We start from the raw sequence: 19,300 nt of genomic DNA, 5'->3' as shown, positions 1-19,300 counted from the left end.
TATGAAAATTATAGGAAATTAGTAACAATTTCAGAAAGAATAAATACTTTACTACAACATTTAAGGTTTTAGAGTTATCATTATTCATAATTGATGAAATTGGGATTGTTTCAGATTCATATTCAATAATTTACCCTTTTATCAGATAATTATTATGCCTATCAAGCACAATAAACACTATGATTGAAATTAATGGCTTTCCATTCGAAAAAACAATATCGACAAATATCTAGATTGGATAAAAGTTACTTCAGGAATTCATCAATACATCAGATTCCTCGTTAGTTAGGACTTGAAACAAAGGCTGAACTGCTAAGCTTATTCGAAGAATATTCTCAAAGAACGCCATGATTGCCGCGTTGAATTCATTATTATTGAATTGAATACGTGAAGGTCGTGTAAGCTACCAACTATAAAATGAAACTGTTGCGACACAACCAATATACATTTAAGAATATGGCAGGCATCAATCCAAGAGCAACATTTGACGTAATTACAGCATTCCTCCAGTAAAATGTAATTACGATATTAAGTGAAGAAAATTAACGAGCCGAGCCGAGATATTGAATGTGTACAGTTTGTGAATAGAAATAGAGGTGGAAAATCTCCAATTAGACAAGTGCAGGTTAAGGTAATCTATTCGCGAGTTCAATATTCCTACGAGACGATTTGCAAGAAAAAGATGGAGTTTAGAATTTTGTAAAAACGAGAATTTATAATTGGCGTATACAGAAAAGGTTAGATGGAATAGTGGTGCAAGTTTGTATTAGTTCAACTTGAATAATTAAAGATGCAATACAAATTTTTCCTGGGGTGAATCTTAACTGGCAAATGGACGAAAAATGAGGCCAGAGTATCGAGGTAATCAAGATCGACACGTAAATTATAGTGTTGCTTTATGACCCATTATAACGACCCATGAAGCGATCTGAATCCCGAATAACACAGTACAACAATAGCGAAAAGTAAATACTGCTGAGAGATTTTAGACATACATTCTGCTACTCAGTAACCCAGATACATGCTGCAAGAAACGCAAAGATGTAAGCTCTAGGGGGATCACAGCTTCTAGATCTTGAGGAATGCGCAATATAAAATCATCATCATCATTCGGTTTGAGTGTTCAGTGGATGATTGCGTTTCGAATCTAATAAATGACTATACCGACTGCCTTCTCTGCCTATTTACTATTCAACACGCACTCCATAAGCATTTCACTTCAGTCAGACACCTTCTGTACACGATGCGTCTCAAAGAACATTCCGATTTGTGTTTCTTTACTTTCTTAGATTTTTTTTTCAAATTTATATATTCTTTTCAGTAGAACTCATATCTCGGTACTTACAAAGCATTATATGTACATATATTGGACGATCGATTATATTACTGCGAAGAAATATTCGTACGTCCTGAACGATAGGCGTCAACTATCTTAATTATTGCGAAACAGGGAAGTCGCAATAAATGCAATCGCTCTTTAACGATTTCAAAGGAAAGTCTCGAAAGTTTTGTACACTATTCCTGGGAGCATATCCAATTCATGATTTATTGGTTAATAAACCGACGGACTTGCAATTAACCTTATTACCTTCTGGAAAGTACATAGCGCTTGTGTTTTTATCCTTTCGGCGTTAACCGAAGTACCAGATCAATGAATATTTTATTTCAACTAGTTATAAATTTCGAATTTACTACTTTAATGTCTGTTCCTTATACGGCCACACATAGGCATTTCTTGGTTTAGCTGTTCCCCATTAACTTCATCACACTCATTGTAATTTATCAGCAATTGTCCTGAGTGTTATTATTATGACGCCATGGATGATTACCCACTGCATGGTGGAATTCCAATCCATAAACAAGACGCAGAATTCTCATAGAAATGGGGAGAGAATGGTAAAGTGCTTTAATTATGATCTTGAAAGGTTTCATCGCATCAAGAACGCGCATCGTATGGACAGGGCAGTGGCGTGAAAATATTTTACGTTGAAAATTGCTAGGAGATGTCTAAGCAAACGCTCAGCGCTGTTAATTACTAACTAAGGAAATTGTTATTTTGAATTTCCTTTTATGAGTTGAAAATCTGCAGGTTAATAAGAACGCTGATAATTCTCGGGGGGAGCGTTATAGGTGCTTGAAAGGCGAGATTGTTTTTTCAATTAGCTTTATTCGCTTAATTATGTTGGTGACACTAAAGTAAAAGGACAAGAAAATATATGGATAAATGGCAGTTAGAATAGTTTTGCTTTGATTCAAACTCAAATCCGAAGGGCTACATTCTACTTTCGGTGTTTAGGGATAACGTTTTTTAGTGTCTATCTTACGCCGAATGAGACGATGCCGGACTTCCGACGCAGACTTGATGTTCTGGAGGACGCTATCTATCTTAGGCACAGATGGGCGGATCCTGGTCGGGGGTGACTTCAATGCTAGGGCACTTGAATGGTGCATGCCTCACACAGACTCCAGAGAAAACGAATTCTGGAAATGGTGGCGAGAAGAGGACTGGTAGTTCTAAAGACCGGATCCACCCCAACGTTCCGACGACCGGGCTGCGAGGGAAGCATTCCAGACGTAACCTTCGCGTCGGACTCACTGGTGTCGCTGGTGGACGAGTGGCGAGTTCTGGAAGACTTCTCGGCAAGCGACCATCAATACATTGGCTTCGAAGTAATGGACACAAAGTCTCGGTGTGCGTCACCCCGGCGCTCTTTCTGTGCATGGAACGTCACGAAAGTGAACACCGGGAGGTTTGTCGAAACTCTTGGAACAGGTGGGGCCGCGCAGGAGAGTACTCCTCCGGGTGCCGTCACTGCAGCCAACACTGTCGTAAATTCAATTATGAACCTGATAACGACGGCCTGCGGAGCCCTCACGCCCAGGAGGTCATCGAAACGTGGCAAACCTTCTATGTATTGGTGGACAGTGGAAATCGCAAAGCTGCGGAAAGTCTAAGCGACCGGGAGGAGGCATGTACCGTAGTGACGGAGTACAAATCAGTCCAAAGGAGACTCCGCAGCGCAATAAACAAGAGCAAAACTCGCTGTTGGCAGGATCTAGTCGACGAGGTGAATGGTGACCCGTGAGGACCCGGTTACATCGGGGCACTGCGGAAACCCTGTTTGCTTAACCCCGAGCAGATGGACCGCATTGTAAGGGCGCTATTCCCTACGCGGCGCGGAGAGCGCAGGGGACTGTTCACTTTTCTCTATAAAAGAGTTGGAACAGGCAGTCCTCTTTATGAAAACCAAGAAAGCGCCAGGACCCGATGGTATTCCAGCAGAGGTATACAAACTGTCATTCCAACACCGGCCAAACCTACTGCTCGGCGCATTCAACGCTTGCCTGAAAGAGGGCACTTTCCCTGCTCGTTGGAAGGTGGTGAGACTTACGCTGATCCGCAAAGGGAAAGGCGACCCCGAGTTGCCATCTTCATACCGCTCACTATGTATGCTTGATACTGCTGGAAAAGTGCTTGAAAAGCTCATCAGAAGTAGACTCGCTGAAGCGATACGCGCAGCCGGAGATTTAATCGTGGATGCCGATCGACGAGTGGAAGCACATAGCTACCGAACTCGACGTGTGGTGCTCCTTGCTGACGTCAGAAACGCCTTTAATTCCGTAAGATGGAAAGAAAGGCACACTAGGCAATACTTATCACGTGCCGAACTATCTCTTACGGATATTGAGGGACTACCTGAGGAACCCCTTCCTGCTCTATGAAACACTAGAGAGTCAGAGGAGGATGGAGGTCACGTCGGGGGTAGCACAGGGATCCATCCTAGGGCCAGACATCTGGAACGCACCTATTATAGTTTACTTAAACTCGACATGCCAGAAGAGTCGCGCCTGGTCGGCAATGCAGATGTCGCGCTCCTTGTTGCTGGACGCATTGTCGAACAGGCGCAAAACAGACTCGGTATATTGATCCGATGGGTAATCGGATAGATGGCTACTCACGGTTTCAAACTTGCACTGGAAAAAACGGAAGTAGCCATCCTGACTAAAAAGAGAATTCCGACCCTGCGTCCCATATCGTTCGGCGAGTCGATCATCGAGCCAAAACCAGCGGTAAAGTACCTCGGGCTGATTTTTGACTCAAAGATGAGCTTTTTTGAGCAAATCAAAACAGCAGTGAACAAGGCTGCAGCTGGAATTTCGGCGTTAAGTAGGCTGATGGCAAACATTGGGGAGCCTACGTATAACAGGCGATGTCTCCTGATGTGTTCAACGCAGTCTGTTCTGCTTTACGGCGCATAGGTACGGGCTGACGGTCTTGGCAAGGAGGTATATCGTAGACGTCTCGCGCAAGTACAGAGACGGGGAGCTTTGCGGGTGGCGTCTGCTTACCGCACTGGCTCTGAAGCGGCCGTGATGGTGATCGCGGGAGTGATCCCCGTTGTCCTTTTTGCTAATGAGCTTCAAGTCATATACAAGCGCAAGGGAGGTTGTTGTTCGTGAAGAATGGCAACGCACCCTAGATGAGTGGCAGCTCTCTTGGTAAAATGAAACTAGAGGCAGATGGATTGCGCCGCTCATCGGCAACTTAGGTGCGTGGTTGAATAGGAAGCATGGTGAGACTGATTATTTGCTTGCTAATTTTTAAGTGGGCATGGAGGTTTTCAGTCTTACCTGCACAAGATTGGAAAGGCGCGATCTCCAGATTGTGTGTTTTACAATGGAATTGTGGACAACGCCCATCACACTTTTTTTCTTGTGGAAGGTGAAATGGGGTTCGTCAGCAGCTCTATTCAAACATAAGTGATCTCTCTCTAGATATCATTGTCGAAGATGTGCTGAGGAATGCTGACAGGTGGAGCCGTGTTGCCCATTGAGTTTGGGTCTTCTCGTTGCTAAGAAGATAGAGTTTGACCGGTGGAGGAGCCGGGTGGCAGGGGGCTCCTTGAGCTGACAGTTCCCTTCTTCCTCTCCCCTCCCGTTGGTGAAAGGAATTCCCTGGTTTGAAGGTCCAAGGCGGGAAAGTTCGGGGATTAGCTTGAAGTAATGAAGATGGGGAAAATGGGGAAGTGTTTAGTTGGTAGAACGACGACGTACCGAACCGGGAGTCCAACACTGTGTGCGTAAATGCATTTACCTACCCTACCCCAAAAAGAAAAATAGGGTAGATTGTCAAATCTGTTGATTGTAATAAATCTTTCTTCATTAAGGTATTCCAATAGCAAGACTACCAAGGGATAAGTGGGAAGAAAGGGACAAGATAGGTAGGAAAGAAACCTGTTGGAAAAGGTATGCTGGAATGCCAACAAACTGTCAAGAGGAAAAATAGTTTCCAGTGAAGAAATTTGGGCATATATTTATGGGCTCTTTGTCAAGAGGGTTACCAGAACATTGACTTGGTCTTCCAGGCTGGTGGTTGGCCGACGAGCTAACAACTCGTCTCCATAAAAAAAGCTAATTTTCAAAGTTCTGATACAAGGCCTCGGATTAGATCGGTTTCACGATAACGGAACGTTCTTAAGTCTAGGCCCCCCAGTAACCAGAAATATAGCTCTGCCTACTGCAGCGGTTTCGTCACAATCTGTGGTGATCACTGCAGGTTCCCATAAACAGCGGCTAAAGTGGACTGGAGAAGTGAACCTCTTCATCATCCCCTCCTACTACGAAATTACAACGGATCCTGTGCATAGACCAAGTATTCCCAGGCACTTTGCATCTCCAGCAATTTCGAGAACTCCATTTCAAATTAGTAACGAGATTGCGTTTTGGCTGTGTACTGATATGTCGCTGCTGTAACTGACAGTGTTATGGTGCAGTTGCCGCTGTCAGGTTGCGCGCCCAGAAGATTCGCTTTCGCTATATTGGTTTGAGTGTACAAAAGAATCCATCACTTGTCTGGAATATCGGAGAGTCTTATTAAGAGGGAAATTTGCTATACACTGGAATGCCAGCAGATGGGTAAAGAATAAAGTGCAGAGGATTTACCGAAAATATGCTAGAGTGCTTTGCAGTGAATTAAGGCGTACATACCAAGTGCCAGCTGACACACTTGATGTAGTTAGATGATATCAAGTTGTTTGCTGATACTGATGAATACCTTGGGATTCTGTTGCCAATAGTAGACATATTTAGACGAGATATTCGGATTTAGATTAGACAATCGAATTCAAGCTATCCGCAAATGTCATGCCGAACATAGCATTGGTGCCACGCGCTGATTTTGACACTAAGGAGCAAGCGAGCTCTTTCCATGCGGTTGTTTGTAAGGTAGATGTGGGCTGATTCCATTTAGCTGGATGCATCGATCTTTCATTCACCTGAGCGGGGAAAAGAATGGATCGATAAATGGGAGTTGATTGACTCTTATAGCCATTTGACGAACGGATGGCTGCGTGCTAGGGAGCTCTTTACTGATACTGGGATGTTTTTGTGTGCTATTCAGGACGGCGTGTCGCCACCCAAGCTTATAAAATGCTCATAATGAAAGAACCGTTGTATAAGGACTCTCATAATGTAGGATTTGTCGTTAGAGACGTTAAATAATACATGGACAGACATAATGCTGTATGTAAGGGTGATTAATCAAAACCTTGCATACATGTACAGTATTCAATAGTCCTGCTTACAGCATGTATTCGGACTTACAAGTTTTAACTACTCGCCATATAACACACAATAAGCCTGACGTGCTGTTGATAAAGTGAGTCGCCCCGCGTATATTGTCCATATTGCTATCCCCCATAATAAGGACATTGGAAAGAAATATGTGGAGAAAAAGGTAAAGTATGAGCCACGGGGTCGAGAAATCAAAGAAAGCTACAGGTATTGTAACAAAGTCCCTCACGGTCTAACCACCAAGACCATTGTGTAATTTTAAGTAAGTAGGATCGTCCGAAATTTGTGATTTACAACTTTTAGGAATGAAGGTGATGACGTCTTTGCATGTAGCCCCATATTTTTTAAGGTTACTATACACCAATAGATTGTTTAAACAAGCCGGGAAACCTGACGCTTCACGTATAAAAGGTTTTGTGTTTTTCAATGTGAGGAGCATTGACTCGAAATATTTAAATCGTTCTGTTCTGTCAATAGCAGTAACCTGCCCAGAACTGAGGACCTGGATGAAGTGGCATTCCACAACGGGTGTTCTTTAAGATCGACGTATCAGGGAACGTTTCAAATCTAAAATTTACCCCAATGTCGCCAAACACATTTTGATCACATCCGAACTGAGGATATCCGCGATCGATATGGGGTTGAACCATTCGTGGAAAAATTGCAAGTGAGGCGTTTTCGATGGTATGGTTACGTAATTCGTGCTAACGAGAATTCACTTGCCAATATTGGTCTGAACATCGAAGTCAGTGGCAAGCGACCAAAAGGGCAGTCGAAACAACGGTGGCTTGATACACTGGCTGGGGATTTGAAAGCCTCCCGATTACATCCAGATCAGGCATTTGATAAAATAAAATTGCCAAACCAATCACGACGAACCGACCCCGCTTGTGAACGGGACAAAGGCTGAAGAAAAGGAAGAAGATGTGAGGGGCGACGAGTGCATGACAGCGTGTCACATAGGTAAAAATTCCATTGCTCTCTATTTTTTAGAAAGCGATTTAAATAAATCATTTGATGGAAAGTCCTGTATTGATAATAGTCAACCTCATACGCTTCACACTTTAAGTTTAATATTATTAGCAAATGCGAAGAATTTAACCTACAATAGATACAAACAAGTCGGGAAACGGGAAGCTGGACGCTTCAGGTATGAAAGGTTTTGTGTATTTCTTTTATAAAGACTTTTGGGTGTGCATTTGTCCCATTAGTACGTAACACGTAATATATGCATGAGAATATCCACTTTTGTGTGATATTTGCATTTAAAATCTTCAATTTAAAGAGAAGCGACAAAGTAATGCTGCGATTTCCACGAAACTGGGTAGGATCTCTATGCTCTATTCTCTGTGTCTAGCCTATATTGGGACACAATTTCAATTTGCTATGATGAACTTAAGGGGGGTTTTGCAGTCCATTACTAAAAATTATAGTAATATACTGCTATGACCTTTATTTGAACAGATATCGATATAAAGGGTATTTCGGAGCCTAGGCACAATATATATAGTGGCCACCTCTTGACTTTTTTCAGATTTTTCGGTTGGGTAGTTTCTGAGAATGGTTCCGTTAAAGAAATGATCAGTTTCGATCCCCTGCACTCCCCACCTTTCCAACAAATGTCAAAACTAATACCAGCTTCTTAAAGTACTAATCGAGACCTTACATTTGATACCTCACATGACTATATTTGATGAAAAAATATTGTACACTCCCCCCTTTTGCATGTATGGGGACCCCCCCTTCTTAAAATCAATGTAGAACTATGTAACTCAATGTATGCTTGAGTGTTCATAGTTCCAAACTTTCCACCAAATTTAGTATGAATCGCTATAATCATCTCTGAGAAAAATACGTGTGACGGACAGACAGACAATAAACCGTTTTTGTGTAAAAAACCTGAAAAAGGGCTGGGGAGAAGTGGATTCTTCATGAATGGAATTTTAATATTTCATTCAAATGTCAATTATTCTCGTTAATTATGACGTCAGCATCTTATTTGTATCGCTTAGGATGTGGTAAACTCGCACGAAATGGATAAGTTTGAACTGCTATAACTTTGACACCAATAGTCGGATTTTCATAAAACTTGGCTTATATATGCATGAGACTGTCCTCTATGTCAGTGCAAAATTAAATTGAAATTGTACTCCTAGGATGAACTTAAGGGGGGTTTCACTCAATTCCTAAAAGTTGGTAATGTACTATTAGTAAGTTTATTTGAGGAGATATCGAAATGGAGCATTTTTCGAGGCTTGAATTTCACATAAGTGTTTTACACAAAACCTTAAAAAGGGCTAGGTAAAAGTAAATTCTTCATCAATGTGACTCTAATATTTCACGCGAATGTTAATTATTCTCGTTAATTGTGACGTTAGCATCTTCTTTGTATGGCCTTAGAAGCAGTAAATTCGTGCGAAATTTTAAACTGCTATAACTTCGGCGTTAATAGCCAGAGAAATTTGGTATGTGTATGCGAAATGATGTCCTCTATGCTGATTCGAAATTTGGTAGTCCTAGGACCATCAACAGCACATTTGGAGTTGATACAGTAAGCAAACGAACCACCCGGCGATGGTTCGAAAAATTCCGGTCAGGCGACGTAAACCTTCAAAGTGAGCCACATGGACATCCAGGACCATCGATTGACAACGACGAGCTGCGTTTGCTAGTCGAATTCGACACACGTCAGTCTGTGAGAGACATTACTGAGAAACTGGGAGTACATTATTCGACAGTTTCCCGGCACTTGCAACAACTTGGGAAGGTGAAAAAGCTCGACAAATGGGTTCCGCATGCCCTTACGGAGCAAAACATGGAATAGAAATTTGCATTTCTTTATTCTCCCGCAACAGAAGCGATTCTTTTTTGCATAGAATAGTGACATGTGATAAAAAGTGGATATTATACGACAATCGCTAGATGCTGATGAGCCACCGAAGCATATGCCGAAACCGAGCCTCCACCCGAAGAAGGTAATGATTGTTTGGTTGTCTACAGCTGAAGGTATTCACTATTCTTTTTTGGCACCTGGAGAAACGATAAATGCACAGATATATTGTGCCCAACTAGAGGAAATGCACCAAAAGTTGAGTATTTAACGGCGGAGATTAGTCAAGAGAGATGGTGTGATACTCCTTCACGACAATGCACGACTTCATGTGTCCAAAACAACGGTTGAAAAGTTGAACGAATTGCAATGTGAGACTCTGCCTCATCCACCATATTCACCGGAACTTTGGCCAACCGGCTACCAGTTTTTTAGGCATTTGGATCATTTTTTGGCGGAAAAACAATTTAGGAATGAAGAGACAATCAAAATTGCCTTCAACGAGTTTATCAACACCCAAAAATTGTACTTCTACGAAACTGGCATACATGCTCTTGAATCTCGCTGGGAGAAGTGTTTAGAATCAACTGGCACCTATTTGGGTGAATTAAATAAATTTTTGTAAGCTTTACAGTCGTTTCAAATGTTAGTACCAAATCGGCCATTTCATGTACAACAATCTAATATTAGTAAGTTTATTTGAGCAGATATCGGAGTAGGACATATTTTGAGGCCTAGATTTCATCTAAGCGCACCACCCTCGGATTTTTGGGTTAAGAAGTTTCCGAAAATGAGTCCTGTCTCACTTTAAGTGCGTACATTTTGACTCCTTACTCACGCACTTTTCAATTCACGCCAAAACTAATATCAGTTTCGAAAAGTACGACACCTTTCATTTGATACCCTACACGACTATATCCGGTGAAAAAAATTGTTAAAACCCCCCTGTGCACGTATGGGGAGCCCCCTTTAAACTCCACCTAAATTTCATAGTTCCCATCTGTCCAGCAAATTTCGTTCGGATCGGTTTAGACGTTTTGGAGAAAAGTGGGTGTGACAGACAGACAGACAGACAGTGAATCGATTTTAATAGGTTTTGTTTTACACAAAATCTTAAAAACACTAAATGCAAGAGACTGCCAGGTTCCTATAAAAACTTTGAAAAGTAGTTGTCTTTTGGAAACAAGTTTCTGAATTGTTAACGTAAATTTGGAAAAAAGGATTATCTTACTCCTTATCTTTCCTATAATTCATTTCAGTGAAATCTGTCACGTTATAGCTATTTGCATTCATTTAAAATAGCTTTGAATAAATTCAGAATGATTCATGGGGACTACATATCTCGAAAGTCTGATACATTTATTTTTTGCATTTTAACCTTGTCGATAAAAGCATGAATCTCCTTAAGGTATTAACCATGTCACTAATCAGTTGCGTACAGAAAATCTGGGTGAAAAAAATTATTTAAAATAAAATAAAAATAATTCTTCGCTAAGCCTAAAACGGTCGAAAAACTCTCAACAGAAGCAGCTTTTTAAGATTGCAAAACACCTCCTTTGATCGCTTTGATAACGCGAAATGCTGAATCCGTTGCAAAATTCTTCATTATAAACCTTTTTTGTCGATTGACAAATTATAAATTAAAATCAACCAATTTGGCAGAGAAAAGCGTCAGTCATCCAATTTTATTTTGTTCAACTTTCTGAATGAATGTCTGGACCATAAATTTGACTAGATGCAATATGACCTTGTATCTTAATGCAAATTTATTATTATTTGCCGGTTGGACACATATTCGTGGTAAGACTAGATAAAATGCAGAAGACAGCCATTAGTTGGTATTGCATTTGTTTCGATTTTCCCTCTAGAAGTGTTCATAGGAATCGCGTATTAGGATCCATACGTATATCCGCGACAAATTGCGCGTAAAGTTAACGGGGCAAGAGAAGATATAATCTTCAAAGGAATCTTAACAGTCCCAACATCTTGTTTCATAAATTTACTAAAGCTATAAATTTATTGCATATTTAAATTTATAGCCGTTGATTAATACGTCTGATATAGAATATAATTCTATCATTGAAGTTTAGAGTTATTGAAGGAATCCAGTGGAAAGAAAGATAAGTGAGATTTCTTCTTATGATTTCTTTGGTGAAACTTGAAAATATATTTTTCCTGTATAATTTCAAATTGTAAAAACTAAGCCGTTAAAATGATAGATAAAAGTGGGAGTTCAAAAACTCTGTGTTACAATAGAGCCCGTAGGACTTGGAACGCGTGCTTAGAGTGCTGACAACACAAGCATAATGCTAATAAATTAAAATATGTGTTTAGATATGAAAACGATAAGATAAACAAGTGATTATAAGAAAACATTAATAATATATACATAATTCTCACCTTCAAATCGATTTCATTTTCAAAGGTTGCGCCCACGTAACATTTCTTCTGAAAAGAAAAAGTGCAAAACAACATCAGAAAAAGATTCTATCATAATTTATACTTCTTTCAAGATACATACACAGGTAGACGATATTATGTAAATGGATATGATATAACTCACAATATTTTGAATAGCTCGACGGTTAACATATTCTATTTCGTTTGATTAGCGTTCGTTCATAAGATATATAATTTCCTCTTTGCAAGAACAAAGTGTGCAAAAAGGAGATAAAAAATTGCATAAATAATTTCAAATATTCCAGACTAAAAGGCGTGCGTTTATCTCTTGGTAGAAATGGGAATAAACAATCGTGAATGTTGTTGGATGAGGTCGTGCCTTTGGAATTTTCTTTCTTTTCAAATTTGCCATTAGCGGCGAATAATTTCATAAAACTCTTCATCACGAAACATTCCTTCCAGGAATAGAAATGCGAGGGCGACAGTTTGGGGGCAAATGATATTGAATTTTCAATCAAAGAAACTTTTTAATTAAGCAGTTGTAATGATTTTATCTTTTCATGTTTATCTGATTTGGATTTATTTTTTTTTATTTCTAAAAATAAACCAAACCCTGTAGACAGTGCGCTTTAGGTTTACACGTGGTAGATCTTTTTTGGGACGACCTTATTTTTTCCAGGTTAGCTCGTGTAGAAAGATCACATTCTATAAGATCACACTCTATCGGATGTGAGCATACATGTAACTGTACAAAGAGTGAGTGCAAATAAAATTATAAGCTTAATTGTTTGACAGGATCTTGACTGCAAGATTCCAGTCCAGATTAAAAAGCATTACATTGGCGAAACGCATCGTTGTGACACCAGAGCCTCCGTTTTTGTAAACAGCTGTCAACAATCGCAGCGAGTTAGGTGGGTATACCAATCCTCGCTTGAGATCTCCGTATTAGGTTCTATCTAGAAAAGAAGTATGTTTTCTATGAAAAATCATAGGCCGTTTTGGACAGGCCTCTAAGGGTGGAATTGTTGGCTGCGACATACTGCTTAAACCAGCAACTGATTACTTGGTACACTGACGGATCCCTCACAGCAGAGGGAGCGGGTGCCGGTGTCATTGGTCTAAGGAAAATGTACTTTGAGCCAATGGGCAGGTACACTAGCATATTCCAGGCGGAAATTTACGCCATAGACAAATGTGCCTTCTTTAATCTGCAAAGGAACTATAGGGGGCAGAACATAACTATTCTCACCGATAGCCAAGCAGCGATCAAGGCACTTAGGTCCAACCAGGTGAACTCTAAACTGGTATGGGAATACCTAGAGAGACTCAATACACTCGGCTCGTCCAACAAGGTCTGGATACTTTGGGTTCCAGGCCATGCTGGGTTGGAAGGCAACGAGACAGCGGATGAACTAGCCAAGAAGGGAGCAGGGATGCCTTTACACGGGCCAGAGCCCTTCTGTGAAATTGGAAAATGTTTCATGGCTATGAATCTAAGGAACAAAGAGAAACGGTTGAGGGAACTATATTGGGCGGGCCTACCAGGGATGGAGCAGTCCAGGGTGCTTATTGGGGGATACGAACCCATGCGCACAAAGGATTGCTTAAACCTCACCAAAAAGAACCTCCGAATGGAAATTCTCACTGGTCATTGTCGGCTGAACTATCACCTAGGGAAGCTAGGGATATCTACGGACACTGCCTGCAGGTTTTGTGAGGAGGAGGACGAAACATCTATGCACCTCCTGGGACAGTGTCCGGCACTTGTGCAAAGTAGGTCGATACATCTGGGAGAACACCTAATACCAGATGGAAAGCTGAAACATCTGGGAGTGGGGAACATACTAAAGTTCCTAACGGTTACTGGCCTGCTTGAGATACTATGATCAATAGGTACACTATAACCAGTAAAAGAAGCACAATAGTTCTTCAAGGACGCGGTGCGACTTTCCCTTAACAGAATAATAATAATAATAAGGGTGGAATTGTGAAACCCTAAACGGACACGTGATGGGTGATTTTGATAATTGCAACAACAACAGGCAGTTCATTAGGAAACGACTCTATCTATTGGATTACACCTCGCCGTGGTGGGAAAGCCTGCGGTTCACTACTAAATTAAAAGTATCCAACACATGAATATGAAAGCGACGGATATTGACTCCCCAAACGGTAAGGAATCACAAACTTTTAATCAACACGTGACTTTTAATAATCAAATGGTGGGCGAGGTTCTGATTTTGGGGTCCTCACAAGATTCGTGTTCTTCCATGGAAAAATTTGTGGAAGACATTCACCCCTGCTTTTTTGTCTACGATTCAACCGGCCAGAAATTAGAGTACAGAAACTCCCATGATGGGAGGAACTGCAGCCACAAAGGAGAGGGGCTTTAGACTAAACTTTATCTGTCAGAACCTTTTCTTCTTCTCTGTCAAGAAAACCGTTAAATAGGAAAGCTGGTTATTTGAACGCCACCAGTTTAATAGCGACATTTGGAAAAAATAATAGTGGAAATGTGGATAAAATGAAATTGAAAAGGTTTTTAGCCGAAGTTCCTTGAGAATGAGGATAAATCGAACGCGAGGAATCTCATTAAAACAACATCGACTCCTCAGAACGGAGTTAGCTCACTCTAGCTTGGCCTTTTTTCTTCTATGCGCGGCTTCCGTAACATCGCTTTCCTGGTTTCCTCTGGCTCCCGCAGTTTGAACTTCAATCCTCCTGACATGCACCTCTCTTAGCATTTCCTCTAAATTCTTCCTTCTTCCACGAATTTCGGACAGCGGAATATTACGTGCTCTGGGGTCTCTGTGACTCCATCGCAGTCTGAACAATCGCGTGAAGCATTCAGTCTAAACCCCTATAGGTATTGGCGATATCGTCCATACCCCGTGAGAAACTCCTTGATGGTGGGGATCAACATGTGTGAACACCGGCACTTTCCCGAGCGCTTCTGATGATCTTGCTATATATTTACAAATCTCTTTCTTTCTGCGTTCTGGGTTTGAAATAAAGAAACAAGTCGGGAAACCAGAAGCTGGACGCCTCAGGTATGAAAGGTTTTGTGTATTCCTTATATAAAGACATTTGAGTGTGCGTTTGCCCCATTAGTACGTAGCACGTAATATATGCATATATTATGTGAGATTATCCATTTTTGGGCAATATTAATTATCATAGTCTTGGGTTTGCAAAGAAGCGACAATTTTGACGTATTATAAAACTTTGTTAGTAATAGTGCGATTCCCACCAAACTTGGTATCATACTCTAGGTTATAGCGAAATTTCGTGGTGCTAAAATGAACTTAAGGGGATTTCGTAGCTTCATTTGAACAGATATCGGCATGAAAGGTTTTTCGGAGCCCATGCACCATATAGTGGCAGCCTCCTGATTTTTTTCAGATTTTTGGGTTGCGTAGTTTCTGAGAATGGGTCCGCTAAAGAAATGATCACTTTCGACCCCCCGCACTCCCCACCTTTTTAACGGATATAAAAACTAAGACGGGCTTCGGAAAGTACTAATCGAGACCTTTCATTTGATACACTCTCTTTTTGCAGGTATTGTGACCTCCATTAAATTTAACGTAAAAGGATGAACTCACTGTATGCGAGAGCGCTCACAGTTCCCACCTTTCCACCAAATTAGGTATCAATCGCTGCCACAGTCTCCGAGAAAAATGCGTGTGATGGACAAGCAGATAGTCAGATGGGCAGACAGATAGTAAACCGGTTTTAATAAGGTTTTGTTTTACACAAAACTGGACTTTATATTCTATATGCCCGTCATCTTATCTGCCAAAATATCACTCGGCGTCATTCCCGGAATGACGAACGCTACATCCTCTGAGACAGTCTTAAAGAGAGAGCACACCCTTAGGGCTATCCTTCTGTAGACTAATTTAGTTTATGAGCCTGGGGCTACATAGAGCATTGAGTTTATTATCCTGGATATAAGTAGCCTACAAGTATGCCATAGCCTTCTTATGATCTGCATCATCCATACTTGTAGGTCTCAAATCTAAAATTTACCGCAAAGTCATCCATTCTGTCGCTCTCTATGGTTTTGAGTGTTGTCCGACTATAAAAGATAACGAATGGCGTCTTGTAGTAATGAAGACGAAGATGGTGAAATGGTGGGTTGAGACGTTTTGATTACATCCAAAATGAGGATATCCGAGATCGATATAAGGTTGCATCGATCTTGGAAAAACTGCGAGAGAATCGCTTTCACTGGTATGGTCAGGTAATTCGCGCTAACGGGAATTCACTTGTGAAGATTGGTCTGAACCTCGAAGTCGATGGTAAGCAACCAAAAGGCCGGCCGAAACAACGGTGACTCGATACGCTGGATGGGGATTCAAAAGCCTCGCAATTGTATCGAGATCACGCATTTGATAGAACCAAATAGCGAAGCCGATCATGACGAGTCCACCCCGCTTGTGAATGAGAAAAAGGCCAAAGAAAAAGGAAAGTACGAAATCAGCAGAGTTATCAGCGAGAGAGGTAAAGCCGAAGTTCAACCTATTTACTATAGTTCAAAATATGCATTGGGGGCCCTCAAGACCGAGCACTGCCCCATTCGGCCAAATTAACGACGAATATTTTTGCGTTCTTCGAATTCATTTGGTTTAAACCTAATGGACTTTTTAATCAGGATAATCCAAAATTGAATGACGGAGGTTATAGCTGTCCACAGTGTATGTACAATATATACTTACCGAATCTAGACGATTATATGTTAAGATGGTCTCACGAATAGGACCAGATATGACAATGAGTAAGTCTGCATATGCAAGTTCGATGTGATTAGTATAATTTGTAAGATAGTTCAACAAACATTCGGAATAGATATTTGCATTAACAAACAATTAACTCCGGATTAAAAGATATAGATTCGATTCATACTTTTAACGGCCACCTTAACTTCATAAACTCAATATCGAGCTGTATCGAAGACCATCCACCACAACTACCTTCACTATGAGTTCGACAAAGAGTACCTTCATACGTTTCTAGTGGATAAAGTAACCGTCGAAACCAGTTTCCAATAGATACACAGAAAATATAACCTTACACTCTTGAATGTTGTCTATTCTAACTCCCTTGCCACGAAATATCCATCTACAGAGACAGATTGTATTCCACATTCATTCAATCTTGATTCAACTCGAACGAAATATATTTTGTGATGGATTAGTTTTTTTCGCTTTTTAGTTAGTTATTTTTTTATTCTACTTTCTTAACTTTTTATTGTTTCGTTTTGTATATAGAATACGAAAATTATAGACGTGAACGTGATTTTATTCCTAACGACAGCTGGGGAGAAGGGTATTTTGTAGGTCTGCGAAGATGATCATGAAGATGACTATTTTTTCGTTCGAAAGATACAAAGATACATTGGTATATACGAGTAGATACAATTACATATGACTGCATGGTTAGACTTGACGGGTTCATATAATATTAGATGCACGAGATGTCCATTAGCTTATGGCAAAATAAAAACTTCACGATTTTTCGTACAAAATGGCAATTTTGTCTCAAAATTTATTATGGACGCTGAAGAGATAATACTTAATTTTATTGTTAGTGGCTTGGATTTGAATTTTATGATGCACTTTTTTGGTCGAATAGAGTTCGTGCTGAGTGAGATTCAAATGTCTTGTGTGATTAGAATGTCTTCTGTTATAAAATTTTAAGTATCCAAAGTATTTATGGCACGCAGGTTTCGTTCTTACTCGCGTGTCGCTTGGGTCGAGAGGAATGCTTAGTTTAATGTACGAAAGTGGCACAGCAGCAGTCTTGTGATTGTATTTATTTATAAGGAATGTGTCAATCGTCCGAATAAAATTAATAACCAGACCGATTTCCATTGAAAACAGCATCAGTGATTATTTGAAGCATCCATGCTTCATACTTTATTTGTATCATTCCCATAGGAGTCAGTAGATAAAAACTAGTCTTGGAATGGCATAATGAATGCTATTCTCGTGGAGAGTTTTAGAATATAATTTTCAATCGATTCAACATGTTATTACTCCAAAGGTTTTTTGCAATATGCAATATTTAGATTTTTTCTACTATCGGACTATTGTATTCGAAAAATATGGGTTTTGAATTGTATGCCCGACTCAGGATGCCTAACATATTGTCCGCTCTCTTCAATCCTAATGAAAATTCGTGGTTATCACCCTTTTAAGAGGGTCATTCCGTGTGAAGGCCGTTTTTTCGCTTTTTTAGGATTTTTTTTTGTGAAAAACTGAATAAAGATACAAACGCGTTTTCACCATATATTTATTAATATCTTGAGCATACAATTTTTTCAGATTGATATCGTCGCTCATTATTGAAGTACAGGGCAACACGCCAGAGGGCGGTCTGTTAATCTTGGAGAAAAAAGTAAACGACATTTTAATGTTTGGACGACTCGCAAACTAGAATTATTAAAAAATGCTGAAAAGTAAATTTTAGTTGCCTTGTTGAACTTTTTTTGTGTTTACACAAAACCTTATTAAAATCGGTTTCTTGTCTGTCTGTCTGTCTGTCTGTCTGTCCGTCACACGCATTTTTCTCGGAAACGGTTATAGCGATTGACACCAAATTTGGTAGAAAGGTGGGCATTGTGAACGCTCACGCATACAGTGAGTTACGTCCTTTTATGTCGAATTTAAGGGGGGTCCCCATACATGCAAAAGGAGGGTGTACATTTTTTTTTCATCAAATATAGTCATGTGGAGTATCAAATGAAAGGTCTCGATTAGTACTTTTCGAAGCCGGCCTTGGATTTGGCATTCGTTGGTAAGGTGGGGAGTGAGGGGGGTTGAAAGTGACCATTTTTTTAACGAACCCATTCTCAGAATGTATGGTGCCTAGGCTCCGAAGTACCCCACATACGGATGCCTGCTCAAATAAAGTTAATAAGGCAGGAAAACCCCCTTTAAGTTCATCCTAGAATCACGAAATTGCAGCAATATAGGCTACAGTAAAGAGCATGATCTCACTAAATTTGGTGAAAATCGCACTATTACTAACAAAGTTATAATACGTCAAAATTGTCGCTTCTGCGCAAATTTAAGACTTCGAATGTCAATATCGCTTTAAAGTGGATACTTTCACATAATATATGAATATATTACGTGCTACATACTAATGGGGCAAATGCCCACTCAAATCTCTTTATAGAAGAAATACCCAAAACGTTTCGTACCTGAAGCGTCTAACTTCCGGTTTCCCGACTTGTTTTTTGGAAATTTTGGTGCTTTCTCGGTTTTCTTTGATGTATAAGCAAGTCGGGAAACCAGAAGCTAGACGCTTCAGCTATGAAAGGTTTTGTGTATTTCTTCTATAAAGAAATTTGAGTGTGCATTTGCCCCATTAGCATATAGCACGTAAAATATGCATATATTATGTGAGAATATCCACTTTCAAGTGATATTAACATTCAAAGTCTCGAATTTGCACAGAAGCGACCGCTTTGACCTAGCATAACTTTGTTAG

General features: G+C 40.3%; 1 protein-coding gene across 2 annotated transcripts in view; it reads right to left on the bottom strand.

The window, feature by feature from the left end:
- The window catches only part of LOC119648259 (ankyrin repeat and BTB/POZ domain-containing protein 2), a 145,380-nt gene that overhangs the window by 85,864 nt on the left and 40,216 nt on the right, over positions 1–19,300 (bottom strand). Inside the window, exon 2 of one of the 2 annotated variants that reach the window (XM_038049905.1) lies at positions 11,804–11,851. The gene's annotated coding sequence lies outside the window, so the exon portion shown is untranslated. The remainder of the gene's footprint in view (positions 1–11,803; positions 11,852–19,300) is intronic. The other variant, XM_038049904.1, reaches the window with a different exon arrangement.

The sequence above is a fragment of the Hermetia illucens genome, chromosome 2 (assembly GCF_905115235.1).
Source record: "Hermetia illucens chromosome 2, iHerIll2.2.curated.20191125, whole genome shotgun sequence".
Lineage (NCBI taxonomy): Eukaryota > Metazoa > Arthropoda > Insecta > Diptera > Stratiomyidae > Hermetia > Hermetia illucens.
This window is presented reverse-complemented; position numbering and strand designations above follow the sequence as displayed.